Genomic DNA, 19791 nt, shown 5'->3' on the forward strand with positions numbered 1-19791 from the left:
TCATTCCAACACATTTCTTTTCCACCCTTTCTTCAAAGAGTACAGTGGCCTGGATTGGGCACAGTGGACCTAATCAGACTTAATTAGTGATTTGCAACGGTTGAGCATGGCTTTTCTAATTTGAAAGAGTAACTAACACAAAGGTAAATGTTTTCAAAGCAGATAGGGCTGGAGTGTCTGTAGGAATTGTTTGGCGTGCCTGCAGAACACCCACAGAGTCCAACAAGGAACCCTGGCATTTCCCCAGAGGTTTTATGAATCATTCACAATGACAAGGAGAAATCCCATGGAAATTCAACTCTTTAAACATAAAGAGGTTAGTCCAGAATGCAGAGAGACCCTCAAACGATAAAGGCTGTGCTGGAAATGAAGGAATGGCAAAGATACTTAATATGCACTGGCAGCGATTACTGTTGAAGCCCATGAGCATCCTCACTCCATGAACACTTTACGCAGATGGCAATCAGGATTAGCTGATCACACCATATTACAACCCCACTGCTGACTTATAAGGCCAGCTCCAATGTCAAATGTTATAACAGTATTGAACAGGATTGCGCTGTATTAATCAACTGAACTGTTAGGACAGGTTCAGAGACAAGATTCAATTGTCTTCTTAACTCTAGTTCTTCACCCTAAAATAAATTAACCTTCAGCTTATGACAAAAGGAAAATACTGGATGCTAGAAGCCTGAAATATAAAAATATACTCGAAATACTTAGCAGGTCAGATGGCATCTGTGGTGAGAAACAGAGTTAACACCTCAGGTGGATGACCTTTGGTTAGAAACAGGAGATGATTCTCAGCTAGGAGGAGGAGGAGGGCAGCAAGTACAAAAGGAAAGGCTTGTAATGTGGTGGAGCTCAGGAGACACTAACTAACAAAAGTTTCTGATGTAAAAAACCAAGGAGAATGGTATTAGGGAACCAAATGCTGTGTCTATAGTCTGGACTTTCACTCCTATTTATTTTGCGCTTCCTACTTGCTTAGAATGTCTGACATTTTTCTTCAGATCCAATCCAAGGTCAGCAACCTAAAATGTAATGTCTCAGCAAATTACTGCAGATGCTGCAATTTGTACTGAACATTAAAAAAGTGCTGAAGATCACAGCAGGGCAGGCAGCATCCATGTAGAGAGACAGAACAAGCTAACATTTGAAGTCTAGACGACTCTTCAGCACTCTATATGGATGCTGCCTGACCCACTGTGCTTTCTAGCATTTTTTGCTTTCAACCTAAAACTTGGTTTCTCTTTGTGGACGGCCTGCTGAGTATTTCGAGCATTTGTTTTAGTTTTTTCTTCAGACATTAAGCCAGTGGCTTCACATCCCTGAAATACTGTCTCCTGATCAGATTCTAGTATATAACATGCTGCATTGCGGATCACAGAGTTACAATCCTAGTGGCAAGTAAGTGAAAGAGCCAACAGGACAATTTTAAACACATGGCAAGCACTGACATTCCAGAAAATGATTTATTCTAAAGAATTGCTTTATTCAAAACCCAGTGGCTCCCTTGGGCCAATGCTCAAAACTTCAATGCAGAAGAAACATCTGAAATAGAGTGTCTGCAAACTGAAAAGATCACGTTGTTCGAGTGCGAACCCATAAGGAAAGCAAGGCTGAGGTAGGTCACGATTATTTTCATGTGATTCAGTTGCTGGCAAGGCAAAGGCTGGACTGATCTTTGCTGTGAAGCCATTATTCAGTGTTTTCCAAAGATTTATCAACTAAAGTGAATTCAAGCTCAGATTCTACGTTGCAGTGTTGCCCTAAAGCAGTAAACCTTCACACTGGAACAGAATTCCATTCTGATTGCCAAAACTGCTGCAGGCTCAGCTGATCACAGTTGTGAGGAGTTTAAATAGCAAGAGGTCCAAGCCTAAAGTGTGGTCCTTACGAATAAAAAGGCAATCAGATCGAACCACTTTATCAACTGTGCAATAAGTTACCAAGGAAGGCCATTGAGGCGAACCAGATCAATAAGTTCAAAAACTAATTTGATGATCTCAGTAAAATACGTGGAGCAGGTTTGGGAGGAACAGGTGCCTACAGATGCATAGCTCTTAATGCTTCCTATCACTGGGATTTTCTTGGGTCATCTCTGGGTCTGTTGCAAACTATTTGCTGGAAATTAATCAACAACACCGTTAATATTGTATAAAGTGAGTGCAAGGATGGCAGATATCAGAAATCAGATAGCTAGGTGGTAATGGATAGAGCACTGAAGTCAAATCTTTATTCAATTATTTACTTTTACTTCGAGGTACAATTCACATCTATTGTGCACCTCCAACAGCACGGCCCTTGTTCATGTCCACATATTACTAAGCAGCATCGGCCTCAATTTTACCTTGGTGGAGATGTTTAATTGGCACCCAAAGGATCTGCAATTGAAAGTAGAAACGGACCCTTGAATAAACACAAAAATACTGGTAATACTAAGTTCTGGCAATTTGCTGCTATACATTCAGATTTTTCCATTTTTATTTCAGATTTATGCTAATTACAGTATTTCTCCTTATGTAAGGCATGTATGGAATGAGCTGCCAGAGGAAGTGATGGAAGCTGGTCCAACTGCAACATTTAAAAGACATCTGGATGGGTATATGAATAGGAAGGGTTTAAAGGGATATGGGCCTGGTGCTGGCAGGTGGGACTAGATTAGGTTGGGATATCTGGTTGGCATGGACAATTTGGATCAAAGGGTCTGTTTCTGTGCTGTACATCTCTGTGACTGTATGACTCTATTGGACCTTGTTCTATTTTCATCCAATTATTCCTATTCTTCTCTTTGCTAATTTTGTACTTAGAAGGATAGGTAAGGTTGATGCATGTAATGGCATTTCTCTCTTTTTGAATGGTCCTGATGTTCTTTCATTCCCCTTAACTCCTCCCCTCTAATATTTTTTCAGTGTTTGCAACTCTACAGCACATCCCCTTGACTAAGAAACTCTTGACCTGCTTACCAGGCTTCTCATGGTCACCTCCAAATGGTACAAAGACTGTGGTCCCTATATTGACAGAGGTGACTTGCGTAGGAAAGGAAGTATGGGTACTCAGAACACGGAGAAGGTAGGTGGGTTTTTAGTCTGGAAGCTTAAATGTCTGGGTTTCCTCACATCCTTTTGAGTTTGGGCCCTACAGCAGGGATGTTTTCTGTTTGCTTAACAGAGACCCCGCTCCTAAGTCAGCCTGACTGAAATAACTTCCAGCAAGTCCTCCAGAGCAGTCTCCCAACTCCAAGTAAGCAGTGTGCAGCTGCTAGTGGGAGCAGTGTCTGAGGCTGACGGCCAAATATCAGAAATAAGTTAAGGTTGGGAGAATTGAGGGGTAAAGCACTCCTGATTCTCCAGGCCCACAGCAGTGTTGAAAGGCCACAAATATAAACAAAAGGTGAACCAAGTTTTAATAAAAGACTTACACAGCATTGGCACATTGAGCCCAAGCATGGTCCCTTCCATCCTGAGTCTATGAAAAGCATGCTTCCCAAAAGCCTCAAAAGGAAGACCAAAAACTCATATCCTCACTGCATCCAATGTATTACTCAACCCAATTCCAGATTTACACCCACCAGCAAATGCCACCACCCTCCCTTGACACCTCCCTCAACTGGTTAGACTGTTTGCCTAAAGGTAAAAACAATGACTGCAGATGCTGGAAACCAGAATCTAGATTAGAGTGGTGCTGGAAAAGCACAGCAGGTCAGGCAGCATCCAAGGAGCAGGGAAATCGACGACTCAGGCAAAAGCCCTCCATCAGGAATAGAGGCAGAGGGCCTGCAGGATGGAGAGATAAATGAGAGGAGGGTGGGGGTGGGGAGACTTCTCTGAATACTGCATTTGCATTATCACAGCAAGAACCAATAAGGAACCAGGGAGAAAATTAACTCAGTCAGAAGCTAATGGCCAAGTGCTTCTAAATTCAGATTTAAATACTAACGGTGTGGATTATAAAGAAAAAAACATATAAAATGAAAATCGATTAATTCTCAGGATCTTGTAGCACAATGGCAGTATCCCTCATTATGAGCCAGGAGGCTTGGTTTATGTCCCTCCTCCTCCAGAGATGTTCAATGACGTACCTGAACAGATTGATTAGAAAATATCTGTGTAGGGAGAACATGTTGGAGAGTGTGAAGTCTGAATAGAAATAACACTGTGGGTTCAATTGTAGACTGTTCGAAGGAGATAAGGCAGAGGCTGTTCAAAAGGTTCAGATGCTAAGAGACAGTGAATTAAGAGCAGGAAATGATTGAGATGTCCTGACTTCAATACAATGAGCAATGAATCCTTTCAATTCTCCAACCAAGAGAACTATGGCCACTCATTTTGTAACTATATTCAAAACTGAGATCAAGAGGTTTTTAGACTCTAAGGGAATCCAAGATTATAATGATCAGATGGAAAGTGGATTCGATATCAAAGGACAGCCATGACCTTAAAAAATGGCAATGCTGGTTTGCACAGTTTGTGACCTAATGGTCTTCTCTGGTTTGCACAATTTTTCTTACCCAAGAATTTACATGGGTCCTAAAAGACCAAGGTATGAAATTTAAGTTTTCGTTAAAAGTCACACAATTCTAGGATATAGTCTATCTAAAGAAGGAGCAGCGCTCTGAAAGCTTGTACTTCCAAATAAACCTCTTGGACTGTAACCTAGTGTTGTGCGATTTTTAACTTTGTCCACCCCAGTCCAACACCGGCACCTGCACATCACTTAAGTTTTAGACAGACTGAGAAATTGCAGAGAAAGGCAGAAAAACAGGCACAAGTCATGAGAGAAAGAGACCTTAACGCCAGATTTCATTTGTCAACAGACTACAAAGGAAATAATAAATAAGATCAAAGATATTCATCTGAACAATAGGGATAGGCTTGAGCAGTTTTTCCAGTTTTCCAAGGCTTTAGGTGCACTTAACAAGGATTTGAAATAGATTAAATTCTCTGACACCATTACTTTAATAAAGTCAGAAGATTCTTCATAGCGTATCTACCAGCACTTATGGGTTAAACACAAGAACAAAGTCACAAGGGTACACTCTCATGAAAAGAAACTGGACTGTCTGAATCATCACCAAGTCATTCCTGTCTCCGGCTTTTTAAACCCAGTCACAATGTTGTATCATAGAAGGTACAGGCTTCAGCACTCACCTTCATTCTAAATTAACAGTAACCCATTACCAGGTTGGTACACATATTCAGTGACACAGCAAGTCAAAAGTTCTGCTTCTGGGGATTGATGGAGCTGGGCAACCGAGACTAGATGAGAGGGTGAAAACCATATAACACAAACTCGTCCAGTCTTTACTTCACAACATCTAGTAGGGGCTCTTCCAAGGCCTCTGTCAGCTTTAAATCATGTTTGAAGTCCTTTGGGCTGTGAAATGAGCAGCAGGAATTAAACATGACCGATGCCCAATCAGATATTACTGTAAAAGCCAAATTGGAGTTTCCTGTTAAGTAGACCATCATGAAACCAGCTCAACACAAAGAACCTACAACAATAACTTGCATTTTCAATACAATTAACTTCCAAAGGAGCTTCACAATAGTGTTATAAAACACAATTTGATACTGAGCAACATTAAGAGATATTAGGATAAGTGCCCAGAAATTTGGCCAGAGGAAGATTTTAACAAGCAACCATTAAGCCTTTGACAGAGAGGGGAAAAAAAAAGCAGAAACCTTAGGGAAAGAATTCCAGGGTTTAGGATCTGAGCAGCAGAAAGAATATTCAGTATTGGTGAGCAATTAAAATCAGGGATGTGCAAGAGGTTAGAATTTGAGGACAGAGATCGCAGGGATCCTTAGGGATGAAGATGGTTAGTAAACTATAGAGGCGTGGAGCCTTAGTATAATTTGAAAACACAGATATGCATTTTCTACATCTATGAGCAGGAATCACCATAAAGCTCGAACATTACGGTAATGGATAAATGGGACTTAGCTGAGTTACAGTGCCAGGAAGTAAAGTTTTGGATGAGCTCTAGTTTATGGAAGTTGCTCAATGGGTGCCAACCAAAATCAATAGCTTTAGTCTTCCTAATATTTAATTGAGAATAAAACGCAACATAAAAACATGAAAATGTTCAAGTTCTGTTCAGCATTCAACTTGTTCTCAGCTACACTGCACCTGAGCATTTGCATGCTAACTGCTCTCTCCCTACCTTACGGCACAGCACAATTTTGGGTTTCTTCCCAGCAACTGATAAATGTATTCCACTGAATTATCAACAGGTACCTCCTTGCATTATACTATCTCCCAGTGCAGATTGCAACATGAAGAAAAATAACCTAGCCTAACTTCAAAAAAAGAACGCTCTCTCTTCACAATCTGTATCTGCACACCACAAAGACATTTTCCATCTTTTGAAAAAGATTAAATTGAGTGTCCTTCTGCCTGATCGATGAACATTAAAACAAAAATCCAATGGCACTATTTGAAAGAGACCAGGAGACAAAAGCTTATTCACCTTACTGATTGCACATAACTGGCATGTTAATACAGGTTCCGGTATTAATCATACATTAATGATGAAATGCATATATAAAGCATCTAGCAAACACAGTGAAGTGCTTTCAAAGTATTCCAACAGAATGTTAAGATACATATTGTGATACTGAGCTACATTTGGAAAATTAGAAGTTGCCAGAAGCCTGGTCAAACAGTTATGTATTCAGGGAGCAAAGATGAGAAGCATGGTGAGGGAACTAGCATTTGGCAGCCAAAGGCATGCCTACTAACTGTGAGATACATGTGAGCCCAGGAAAAATGTAGAGTTCACACAGGCTTGTAGAGCTGGAGGCATAACAGAAATAGGCAGGAGCACAGCCATGGAGGAATGTGAACATGGGGAAGAGAATCTTAAAGATGTTGATGGAGTGGAAGCAAATGGAACTTGAACCACTTTAGACTATAAGTCCACAAGATGCAGAGGTAAGCCATTTGGTCCACCAGATCTTCACAGCCATTCAATGAGAGCATGGCTGATAATCCACTTGCTTGCCTTATCCCCACGACACATGGTTCCCTTACCAGTTAAAGTCTGCCTATCTCTTAAATATACTCAATGATGCAGCATCTCAGCTCTCTGCAGTGAAAAGCTCCACAGATTCACTACTTCCTGTGAGACGAAATTCCTCTTTGTTGTTGTTTTAACGGGCAAACACATACTCTGAGACTACTCTTCTCCTGGACTCTCCCACCTAGGCTCAACACCCTCCCAATATCTACGCTGTCAAGGCCCTAAATGTGTTTCAATACAGTCTTCTACTCTTCGGTGAGTACAAGTCCAATCCGCTCAACCTTTCCTCATAAGAAAATCCCTCCGTGCCTGGGATCAACCCAGTGATTTTATTCTGGACTGCTTCCAATGCCAGTACATCTTTCCTTGGAAAAAGGGAGAAAAACTGTTCACATTATTGAACTGCAGTCTGATTAATGACTTGCATAGTTTTAGCAAAACTTCCGAGGAGCGAGACAGTCAACGTCAACTCTCTTGCTCCTCGGATGCTGCCTGACCTGCTGTGTCCTTTCCAGCACCACACTTTAGCAACTGATTTCTCCAGCATCTGCAATCCCCACTGTCTCCTCGTTTAACAAAACTTCCCTAACTTTGCACTCCGTTCTCTTTGAAATAAAGATCAACAGTTCATTTGCCTTCCCTATTACTCGCTGAACTCGGATGCTAGATTTTTGTGGTTCATGCATGAGGACATCGAAATCTCTCTGCTATAGCTTTGTACAGTTTGTCTTCATTTAAATAATATTCAGCTTTCTGTTCTTCCTGCTAAAGGGCATGAAGTTTTTTTTTAACCTTCTATTCTATCTGACAAATTTTGCCCAATCACTTAACCTGTCTATATCCCGGTGTAGTTTCTGTGCATTAGGATACAGACAGCAGAATTTTAGACAGTTTGAAAGTGCCGAGGGTACAAAGTGGGAGCCTGGCCAGGACAACATGAGAATAGAGTGTGGTGCTGGAAAAGCACAGCAGGTCAGGCAGCATCGTGGAGCAGGAAAATCGACATTTTGGGCATAAGCCCTTCATCAGGAATAAGACGTGTGGGCCAGGGAACTCAGAGATAAAAGGAAGGGGTTTGGGGTTGGTCGCTGAGAATGCGATAAGTGGATGAAAGTGGGGGAGAGGGTGATAGGTCGGAAAGGAGGGTGGAGCGGATAGATAGGAAAGACAATGGACAGGTCAAGAGGGTGGTGCCGAGTTGGAAGCTTGGGATTGGAATAATATGGGGGGAGGGGAAATGAGGAAACTGGTGAAATCTACATTGATCCCATGTGGTTGCAGGGTCCCAAGGTGGAAGATGAGGCGTTCATCCTCCAGGCATGAGGTGGTAAGGGTTTGGCGATGGAGGTGCCCAGGACCTGCATGTCTTTGGCAGAGTGGGAAGGGGGCTGAAGTCCTCAGTCACGGGGAGGTGGGGTTGGTTGGTGCAGGTGTCCCAGAGATGTTCTCTGAGACTATCTGCAAGTTGGCATCCCGTCTCCCCGATGTACAGAAGAGCACATCGGGGTGCAACGGATACATTAGATGACATTGGCGGGGGGGGGGGGGGGGGGGGTTTATATGTAAATTTCTGTCAGATGTGGAAGAATCCTTTGGGGCCAAGACAGACATAAGGGGAGGCTGTGTGGGCACAGGTTTTGCACTTCCTGCGGTGGCATGGGAAGGTGCCGAGAGTGGAGTGTGGGCTGGTGGGGGGGGGGATCTGACAAGGAAATCGGGGAGGGAATTGTCTCTCTGCAATACTGATAGAGGTAGGGAGGGAAATATATACCTTATCACCTGAAGTCGATTCTCCTGCTCCTCTGATGCTGCCTGACCTGCTGTGCTTTTCCAGCACCACACACTCGACTCTGATCTCCAGCATCTGCAACCCTCACTTTCTCCTAGATCACGAGAAAAGTCTACTCTGAGAACTAGCAAAAGGGACAATTAACAAAACTGCTTTAAGCTGGATAAGATGGGTGATGTTTCAGAGATGGAAATAGTCTTGGTGCTCGACAAATCAAAGCTGCATTCAAATGGCTGTCAAAACCAATGCATCAGGCACTTACACAGCTGTACAATTTATATTGCTAATTCATGACCCCAGGACCCTCTGCAATACCCCAGCAGGTTTTGTATATTATACATCATAAAGGTAATCTAAAGCTTGTGTGGGACATTGAAAAAGTAAAGCACTCAGACTTGCTTTCCTTTACTGTATTAAGGAATGCTGCTATCCTTTCATTGATATACTCAACTGCAATAATACCAGCACTGACAAACACTTTATAATCATGGTAAATGGCAGAAATCTTTCTCAACATTTGCAGCTTTGCACAGAACAGAATTCCTTGCGTGGAATGACAGTAGTAAATAAACTTCCACAAATCATAGGGTCTGTGAGTAAATTCACCCGCACTGGAAACATTCCAACTGAGCCCATGTTTACTGTGCTGGTGATGGACCATTAATAAAAGGCCCCAGCGCAAAGTGTGAAGTTAATTCTATGCTAAATTTAGCTCGTGACTGTTTTACTTTATATCGTATCCACTGTTTTCTCCTCTTACTAAATAGTCTATTCTTTCAGCATACCCTTTTTTTCAATCCTTTCATTACTGGTCACAAGTCTCCCATTTTGTTAGTATGGAGTTGAAAGTGCCGAGGGCTACAATCACACATGGACCATCTTCCTATTATAAGAATGGCAACGACAGTCAGGATTTCTATGACTTTGTCCTTACTGCCATCTACCGTGGGAATACATTAAACATTTGATCAACTCTTCCACAAAATATTTTTTCTCAATTTATATTTAATGATCAATTGTAATATCTTTCAGTTTTAGATTTAACTCCTGTATTATTTGTCATTACATATCCTCCGGGTGCTACGGTTCCCTCTCACACTCCAAAGGTGTGCAGGTTAGGTGGATTGGCAATGCTAAATTGCCCATAGGGTCCAGGGATCTGTAGGTTAGATAGATTAGCTACGGGGAATGCAGGGTACAGGGATAGGGTAAGGAGGTGGTTCTCTTTTGGGGGTCAGTGTTGACTCGATGGGCCGAATGGCCTGCTTCCACACTGTAAGAATTCTTCTTCTATTAAATATGCTTCTCCTCAGTTCCTAAAAGTCTTTCAATTCCACTGACTTGTTGCATTACATATTCATCTTGCAATGCTCACTTAAAAATCAATCATTTTTCCTATACCTTCAATTTAATCCATGACTCACATCAAGTTAACAATCGAGCACAGTGCTGCACTCCCAGAGATGCTGTCCTTCATATAAAATCTGAAACTTCGCCATTGTGTGACTGCTCAGCTACATGGTCACAGAGCACAATTTAAAGTACAGCAAGAATTTCCCAAATGTCTTGTGGACAACTTTCCTCTTTCAACTAATTGCCATAGGTCAACTACAGTCTGGGCTTTTGGAGTTCTCTGTGTTGTGATTGGGATTGTCCACGCATTGTGTTTCATTAAACAAGGAGTGACTTGCATTTCTATGGCATCTTTCAAGGTCATAGCATTTTCCAAAGTGCTCTATAACCAACGAAGTACTTTAAAGTTAAGCGATCATTGTAATGTAGGAAAAGTTGCGACCAATTTGCATTCAACAGACTTCCATACACAATGTGACAACGACCAGATAATCTGTTTTAGTGATGTTGATTGAGGGATAAATATTGGTCAGGGTACAAGGGAAAACGCCCATGCACTTATTTAAATAGCACCAGAATCTTTCACAGCCATCTATATTACAGTTGTGTCCTAACACTTCCATTGTCAAATCAAAGTCATCAGCGGTGGCAATGACTTGCTAACTGGTAATTTAGATTATTTACATTACTTACAGTGTGGAAACAGGCCCTTCAGCCCAACAAGTCCACATTGACCCGCCGAAGCGCAACCCACCCAGACCCATTCCCCTACATTTACCCCAACACCTAACACTATGGGCAATTTAGCATGGCCAGTTCACCTAACCTGCATATTTTTATTTTGGATTGTGGGAGGAAACCGGAGCACCCAGAGGAAACCCACGCAGACACAGGGAGAATGTGCAAAATCCACACACAGAGTTGCCTGAGCGGGAATTGAACCTGGGTCTCTGGCGCTGTGAGGCAGCAGTGCTAACCACTGTGGGCGGCATGATGGCACAGTGGCGCCACATTATCCCCGTGTGGGTTTCCTCCGGGTGCTCTGGTTTCCTCCCACAGTCCAAAAATGTGCAGGTTAGGTAAATTGGCCATGCTAAATTGCCCGTAGTGTTAGGTGAAGGGGTAAATGTAGGGGAATGGGTCTGGGTGGGTTGCTCTTCGGAGGGTCGGTATGGACTTGTTGGGCCACAGGGCCTGTTTCCACACTATAAGTAAAGTAATCTAACTCTAAGCGGTGGCAATCACCTGCTAACTGGTAATAATTGACCACCATCTGTGACAGATGGTGTCACAGATTCTGTGGGTCCTTGTTGGTTGATGTGCCCAATCCTACAGCTACAACTCTGGCCACACATTTGAGAGTGGCTTCTGAAAGGTGAAAGTGGACCTTCGCCTTGAGATCATTGGCATTCTCTTCTCTGGTTTCCCTTTCCGTACTTCCTATTATCAATGGCTGTTCTCAAAGAATTGTATCCCTTCGTCCAGGAGTTTCCTCCAAGTCAGTTTCTTCTGAACGAGGGTCTCTCATGCATTGAAACCCATGCTGAATTTCTTGAGGGAAGCCTTCAGGGAGTCTTTGAAATGCTTCCTTTGTCATCCTCTGAATTCTGACAGGTAGACGCCTTCTGCAAGGCACTTTTTAACATGATAATGCTGTTGTACATCAGCAGACACATGATCCTTGACAGTAGGCTGATCTAGACTACACGTCCTCCTACCCTGCCCCCTGTAAAATCGCCATCCCATATTCCCAATTCCTTCGTCTCCACCACATCTGCTCCCAGGAGGACCAATTCCAAAACCGAACAACCCAGATGGCCTCCTTCTTCAAGGACCGCAATTTCCCCTCAGACGTAGTCGACGATGCTCTCCACCGCATCTCCTCCACTTCCCGCTTCTCCGCCCTTGAACCCCGCCCCTCCAATCGCCACCAGGACAGAACCCCACAGGTCCTCACCTACCACCCCACCAACCTCCAGATACATTGTATTATCCTTCGTCATTTCCGCCACCTCCAAACAGATCCCACCACCAGGGATATATTTCCCTCCCCTCCCCTATCAGCATTCCGGAAAGACCACTCCCTCGTCAGGTCCACACCCCCCACCAACCCAACCTCCACTCCCGCCACCTTCCCCTGCAACCGCAAGAAATGCAAAACCTGCGCCCACACCTCCCCCCTCACTTCCCTCCAAGGCCCCAAGGTACCCTTTCATATCCAACACAAATTAACCTGCACCTCTACACACATCATTTACTGCATCCGCTGCACCCGATGTGGCCTCCTCTATATTGGGGAGACAGGCCACCTACTTGCGGAACGTTTTAGAGAACACCTCAGGGACACCCACACCAACCAACCCAACCGCCCAGTGGCTGAACATTAACTCCCCCTCCCACTCCACCAAGGACATGCAGGTCCTTGGCTTCCTCCATCGCCAGACCATGGCAACACATCACCTGGAGGAAGAGCGCCTCATCTTCTGCCTAGGAACCCTCCAACCACAAGGGATGAATGCAGATTTCTCCAGCTTCCTCATTTCCCCTCCTCCTCCTTATCTCAGTTCCAACCCTCGGACTCAGCACCGCCTTCTTGACCTGCAATCTTCTTCCCAGCCTCTCTGCCCCACCCCCTCTCCGGTCTATCACCCTCACTTTAACCTCCTTCCACCTATCGCATTCCCAATACCCCTCCCCCAAGTCCCTCCTCCCTACCTTTTATCTTAGCCTGCTGGACACACTTTCCTCATTCCTGAAGAAGGGCTCAAGCCTGAAACGTCGATTCTCCTGCTCCTTGGATGCTGCCTGACCTGCTGCGCTTTTCCAGCAACACATTTTTCAGCTCTGATCTCCAGCATCTGCAGTCCTCACTTTCTCCTAGTAGGCTGATCTGGTTTGAGTGGAGATCTTGATGTTGGGGAATCTCCCTATTGCTGCAGCCTTCAGTCATTGTAGTAGCCAATGATATCACATGAAAATCTTCCACCTGCATCACCGGTGAGGACTTGTTTCGGATTGCACTCTGTCTGTTTCCTCCCCTCTGACCTTATCATCATGGATAGTCCCACCAGGAGTTGAGAACTCCAGATAGCTTTACTTTTGGGATCAATGGAACACTCAAGCCTCTCTACTGCAGCAAACTCGCAATCGATGGAATCCTCTTAACCACAAAGTTCCACAACAACGAAGTAATTTAAACCTATTGGTACCTTCAATGTAATGAAATATCCTAGGGCCATTATAAAGCAAAATATAATCACTGATCCACATAGAATAGTTCAAGTCAGTTAACCAAAAGCCTGGGCAAAGAAGAAGGGGTGTCTTAAAGGACAAAAGTAGAGGCGGGAAGTGGTAGGAAGGGCTTGCCAAGAGCTTAGACATCAGGCAGCTAAAGTAAAGGTAAGACACAGGCAGAAAAGTTAACTGTTATTATGACAGCAGGATTTTACAACCTCAGCTGACTGACCACCATGATAAAAACATTAATCTGAAAGCTATGGGATCCTTCCATGTGCAAAATGAGTGGCACATAACCAGCCATTTCATTTAGAGTCATAGTAATGATCAGCATTGTAACAGACCATTCGGTCCAACTTGTCTATGCCAACCAAATATCCTGAATTAATCTAGTACATTTACCAGTATTTAGCCCATATCACTTTAAACGCTCCCTAATCATATACCCACCCAGATGTATTTTAAATGTTGCAAATGTACCAGCCTCCACCACTTCCTCTGGCACTTCTACACACCCAGAATCCTCTGCGTGAAGAAGTTGCCCCTTAGATCCTTTTAAAATCTTTTCCCTCTCACCTTGAACCTATGCCCTCTAGTTTTGGACTCCCTTATGCTGGGGAAAAGACCTTAACTGTTCACCCTAATCATGCCCATCATGATTTTGTTAGGTTCGAGAAGATCACCCTTCAGCCTCCGTAGCTCCAGGGAAAAAAGCCCCAGTCTATTCAACCTCTCTCTCTCTCTACAGCTCAAACTCTCCAACCCTGACAGTATTGTTGCAAATCTTTTCTGAACCCTTTCAGGTTTCACAACATCTTGCTATAGTAGGTTCAACTATAACTTCTGGTCTTGCTTTTGAACATTTGAAGAATTTCATAAATAATGTTTTTCTTGTCTCTTCAGATCATTGATAAATATTGAGAGTAGAACCAACATCAGGACTGAATTATATTGGTCACACTCTCCAATTCAGAGTCCACACCACTGCAGCCTTGCAATAAATCAGTAAGCGGAACTTGTGATGATCACGTCTTGATAATAAGCTTATTGGAAATGTACACTGTTTCTAAAAACAAAACCAAAGAAACAGCACCATAACGTTGACATTATACTGTCACAAAATGGATTCGGGAAAGGCAGGTGACTTCTGTTGTGGTTTCTCAACAGACGGTTACTGAAAGCGCAAGTGGTTTCTCAGGTACTAACATTTCAATGGAAGAGATTTAAAGAACAATGGCCAGTGAACCTGACAGTCCTTGAAGATGGGTTGCCAAACAAAGTCATTCATTGAGTGTGATCATAACTGGAATGTTGAAAGGAATTATATTGGCTCTAACCCATTGTGTGGGCAATGGAATGCACTGATACTGTCATCGCATGACGAAACTGGCCAGAGAGAGCACCAATCATCCACCGACATTTCCGCCACCTCCAAAAAGACCCCACCACCAAGGATATATTTCCCTCCCCACCCCTTTCCGCCTTCCGCAAAGACCGTTCCCTCCGTAACTACCTGGTCAGGTCCACACCCCACTACGACCCACCCTCCCATTCTGGCACTTTCCCCTGCCACCGCAGGAACTGTTAAACCTGTGCCCACACCTCCTCCCTCACCTCTATCCAAGGCCCTAAAGGAGCCTTCCACATCCATCAAAGTTTCACCTGCACATCCACCAATATCATTTATTGTATCCGTTGCTCCCGATGTGGTCTCCTCTACATTGGGGAGACTGGGCGCCTCCTAGCAGAGCGCTTTAGGGAACATCTCCGAGACACCCGCACCAATCAACCAAACCGGCCCGTGGCCCAACATTTCAACTCCCCCTCCCACTCTGCCGAGGACATGGAGGTCCTGGGCCTCCTTCACTGCCGCTCCCTCACCACCAGATGCCTGGAGGAAGAACGCCTCATCTTCCGCCTCGGAACACTTCAACCCCAGGGCATCAATGTGGACTTCAACAGCTTCCTCATTTCCCCTTCCCCCATCTCATCCTAGTTTCAAACTTCCAGCTCAGTTACTGTCTCCTTGACTTGTCCGACCTGCCTATCTTCTTTTCCACCTATCCACTCCACCCTCTCCTCCTTGACCTATCACCTTCATCTCCTCCCCCACTCACCCATTGTACTCTATGCTACTCTCTCCCCACCCCCACCCTCCTCTAGCTTATCTCTCCATGCTTCAGGCTCACTGCCTTTATTCCTGATGAAGGGCTTTTGCCCGAAACGTTGATTTCGCTGCTCGTTGGATGCTGCCTGAACTGCTGTGCTCTTCCAGCACCACTAATCCAGTATTTGGTTTTCAGCATCTGCAGTCATTGTTTTTACCTTGAGCACCAATATAATCCATCAAGGCAGTCTGGTATCAGCATCATAGAGCAAGAGATCACTAAACAAAACAAAGATGCCTGCTTTGAAAAGACAGTCATTTCAGGCTTTGAGAGGGAGCTAATTCTTTTTACCTGCAAGATTACGCTCTCTCACTGCAGGAGCTCAGTCTTAATTTTGTCTGGAAAAGCCAGAAATTCAAACCTCTGTTTGACTTCTTCCTGTTACACTGTTAGTAATCTAACTGTACGTTACAACTGTAGAAATCATCTTTAAGTGTGTCTGTCTGTGTGTTTGGGAAATTGGTGTTTGTTGTATTGTCATTTTGTTTTCATTTATTAATGGGATGTGGGTGTCTCTGGCCAGGCCAGCATTTATTGCCTGATTACCCAGAGGAGAGTTGAGAGTCAACCACATTATTGTGGATCTGGAGTCACATGTAGGCCAGACCGGGTAAGGAAGGCAGATCTCCTTCCCCAAAAGACTTCAGTGGATTACATGGGTTTTTCTGATAATTGACAATGGTTGGTTATCGTCATTCGACTCTTAATTCCATATTTTAAGTGAATTCAAATTCCACTGTCTGTCGTGGTGGGATTTGAACCCAGATCTCCAGAACGTTAGCCAAGTTTCTGGATTAATAGTCTGGCAATAATACCACCACTTGCCTCCACGCCCACGCCCCCGCCCACCCACTTAGGTGTCTTCCAGTCTAGTCTTTAAAGCCACAGTGCTCAAAAGGGTTAAAACACTTCTTCACAAAAGTATATCCTGCTGGGGTCAGCTGAAGGAAAAAAAGATGGGAGAAGTTATCCTCTAATACACTGACCCACAAACTACCGTCTGACTCATCTGTAAAAAAACTGAACGATCAAGGTCAGGAGATCAAATATGAAACCCTGGCTCTGCATTCAACTTGATGATCTGAAGTGAAGCATCGTACTAATAATCATACCCTTAACCTGCCTTTCTTAAAGCAATGTTGACTTGGAATCATTGCTACCTCTCTCATTCAGTATGACTAAGTTGATTTTTAATAGCGGAGTCCAATTTTTACAAGGAAGTTCCAACTGATAGTATTCAAATATACCTTTTATTTTGTAATGGCATTTACAAGTCTCTACAACTACCAGCAGTGTGTTATTCTCACACTACAGTAGCACATAAACTTGTCATGTTTGATTTTATAACTGTTCTTCCACAGAAACATCTTGGAAAAACAGCTATTTCAACAATGTTGTTTTGAAGCACTTTATTCGTGCCAATTAAAATACCTTAAACAATAGACAGTTCAGATGTTAATTAGCTGACTTTGTGTTGTACCTTCACAGATTACAGGATGTGAATTAATAAACTTGGCTTGGTAAACAATAAAAACCTAACAGCCTCGGTTAAGGGTTCACTGTTTCTGGATGCTGAGATTAAATGAATTTTATCTTCCTGGCTGTGAAATGACAAGTGATAAAAAAAATCCCCATTTCAGAGGTCAAATTAAGGTTTGTTCGACTATAATATTACAAGCAGTCAAGCAGTGAATAAAAAGATTATAATGCAGGATAAGAGGCTACTACCTACTTTTAGTTCAGTAAGGTGGCTTAGCGATACCAGAAAAGTACACTTTTTGTTTTCTATCACAAATTTTAATTAAAGTGTCACAAACTGAGTCTGCTCATCGAGCACACATTCACTTTAGGATAAAATAAAGCAGTTTACTTGTTTAACCCAGTGTTTGCTCATCCCGTCTTTAGCAAAACTAAAGTCATACACACGCAAAAGATGCAATTAATTTGGTTCAGCTCACAAGGGGGGGGGGGGGGGGGGGGTCTACTGTTCCGTCCTCAGGTTACACTCTAATAATTAGAGAAAAGGAAGTTTGAATCAATTTCCATTAAAGTTAGATGGTTAGAACAATTAATGGGAGTGACTGACATCACTGAACTCAAAAATGGGATGTAAGGCATTCATTGTAAAGTTTCACTTTTTTTTAAACACAGGCATAGAAGGAGGTCTTCCACACTCGAACCAGTTTCACCATTTAATGCGATCACGGTATTCTGTACCTCAATTTCATTTATGCACCTCAGTTCTTTATGCCCTAATATTCTTGCCTAACAAAAATCTATAAACCTCAGTTTTGAAAGGTGGTCAATACTTATCCCTCAACAAGACCACACAAACACATTATTTGGTCACTATCAAATTGCTAATGGCATATTTTGGCTGTTGCATTTCCTCCATCATAACAGTGACAACATTCAAAAGTCCTTCATTGGCTATAAAATGCTTTGAGATGCCTCATGCTTGTCAAAGGCACTATAAAAATGCAAGTCTTTATTTATATGGATGCCACATTTCCCAACACAGGATATATTTCTTGATTGGAGAGCACTTTGGGAAGTTCTGAGATCATGAAGGGTAGTATGAAAATATAAAAACAAACCTTCGTCCTTTCTTAGTACACATTTACACAAAAAGCACCTGAAGTGCCCCTTGTTACAGATGTAGAGCCCACGTTTCTCTTCCCTGCAAGAAACTCTTCCCTTTGACACCAAAGATAAGTTTTCTGACTTTGCGTTGCATCATATCAAGTCACGTTTGGGGTTTGACAGTCTCTTTTGAAATTCAGCACACTTCCTTTCTAATTTCAACCCTTTTTTTTTTACAAATTTCTCTAATTAAATTTCATTACACCCTCATAATTGCTTTTATTCTCATTTCTAGGTTAGAAGAATTTGATTCTGACTTTCCCCTCTTCACCAGTTAAGAACAAAACAATTCTCAATTGTTTTCTCTCTGCCCCACATTCTCTGAACCATTCTCAGACATTTCCATCTGAGCCTCAAACCTTCAGGCTCTCTGCAACTAACAAAGTACTAAAAGAGCCTAGTGTTGTCAGCTCGATTTCTCCCACACACAGCTGTGCACGGGCCATGAAATTAGCATTCTGTGTTCAAGACAAAACCACTGAAATGAGATAAAAGGTAACCTGAGCTCAATCTGCTTCAAGCTTTGGGAACCATTCCCAGATTCTCTGGATAAACTGAAAGACAAGTTCTGCTTGTGATCGTACTCCAACAATACTTTTATTCTGCAGTCCACTGCAATTCCAGGAGCAAACTGGCGTGTAAAACTTTTCCCTAAAACCACCAGTAGCCTACACGTAGGTACAATCTGTGTTTTCACACTCAACCTGAGCTTAGTTCTCATTTGGCCTGGCTCAATTCTGAAATGAAGTTTCTGAATTCACTGCAGGCAGGACAGGTTAATGGTTTTGAAATCAGCTATTGTCTTGATCCTTTTTATCAATGCAAGGTCAGTGCAAGTGCACATACATGGCCAATATACGAAACAGTATCAAATATGTTGTGTGTGTGTGTGTGTGTGTGTGTGTGTGTGTGTGTGTGTGTGTGTGCGCGCGCGCAAGCGGGTGTGTTGAGTGTACGTGTTGGAGGCATGTGTGCAATGATAGGAACCCGGGAGGATCTAACTGTTCCAATTGCCACTCTCTTAGCCACTGCCAACCTGCCCCACAACAACAATTCCACTTAGCCCAGAGATCCTGGGTCAAATTGCAGAAGCCTCATCCCCTGTCATTTCATTGTACAGGTTGATTTCAAATGGGTCAACACAACAGGCACTGAGTAGAACAGGCACTGTCCAGCTCATGAATACACTTATTAGCTGAAATAGCAAACATTTCTAAAAAAGAACTAGTGCTTCAGTAGGGTAAAGCGACACTAGAGTTCAGCCATAAGTTAATGAAAAAAATGGAGTTACAGGTCATGCCCACAATGGCAGCAAATGTAGCCACAAGGGTGGGCCCTTGTGGTGCAGTGATAGTGACCCTAACTCAGAGCCATGAGGTCCAGGTTCAAGTCCTATTTGTTCTAGAGATGAGTAATAACATCATCAACAGGTTGAATAGAACTTATGTAGACATATGAGCAAAGTGGGAATTACATACCATGTGCAGCAGAGAAACAGGGCATTTGTTTTAACTGCGCTAAGTACTTATGCTCCATGTAAAGCTCCTCTAAACTTACCTCATTTTATCCATTAG

The 19791-nt window shown here is 43.1% G+C and overlaps 1 protein-coding gene and 1 long non-coding RNA gene across 6 annotated transcripts in view; one reads left to right on the forward strand and one right to left on the reverse strand.

Moving 5' to 3' along the window:
* rad51b (RAD51 paralog B) overlaps window positions 1–19791 on the reverse strand; it is a 520835-nt gene that overhangs the window by 321432 nt on the left and 179612 nt on the right. The window lies entirely within an intron of this gene.
* LOC140476532 (uncharacterized) lies at window positions 1539–14651 on the forward strand. The gene is made up of 3 exons (XR_011960501.1): window positions 1539–1627; window positions 2916–3075; window positions 14310–14651. It is a non-coding gene; the product is annotated as an uncharacterized lncRNA (long non-coding RNA).

This window comes from Chiloscyllium punctatum, chromosome 4 (assembly GCF_047496795.1).
Source record: "Chiloscyllium punctatum isolate Juve2018m chromosome 4, sChiPun1.3, whole genome shotgun sequence".
In the NCBI taxonomy this organism is placed as follows: domain Eukaryota; kingdom Metazoa; phylum Chordata; class Chondrichthyes; order Orectolobiformes; family Hemiscylliidae; genus Chiloscyllium; species Chiloscyllium punctatum.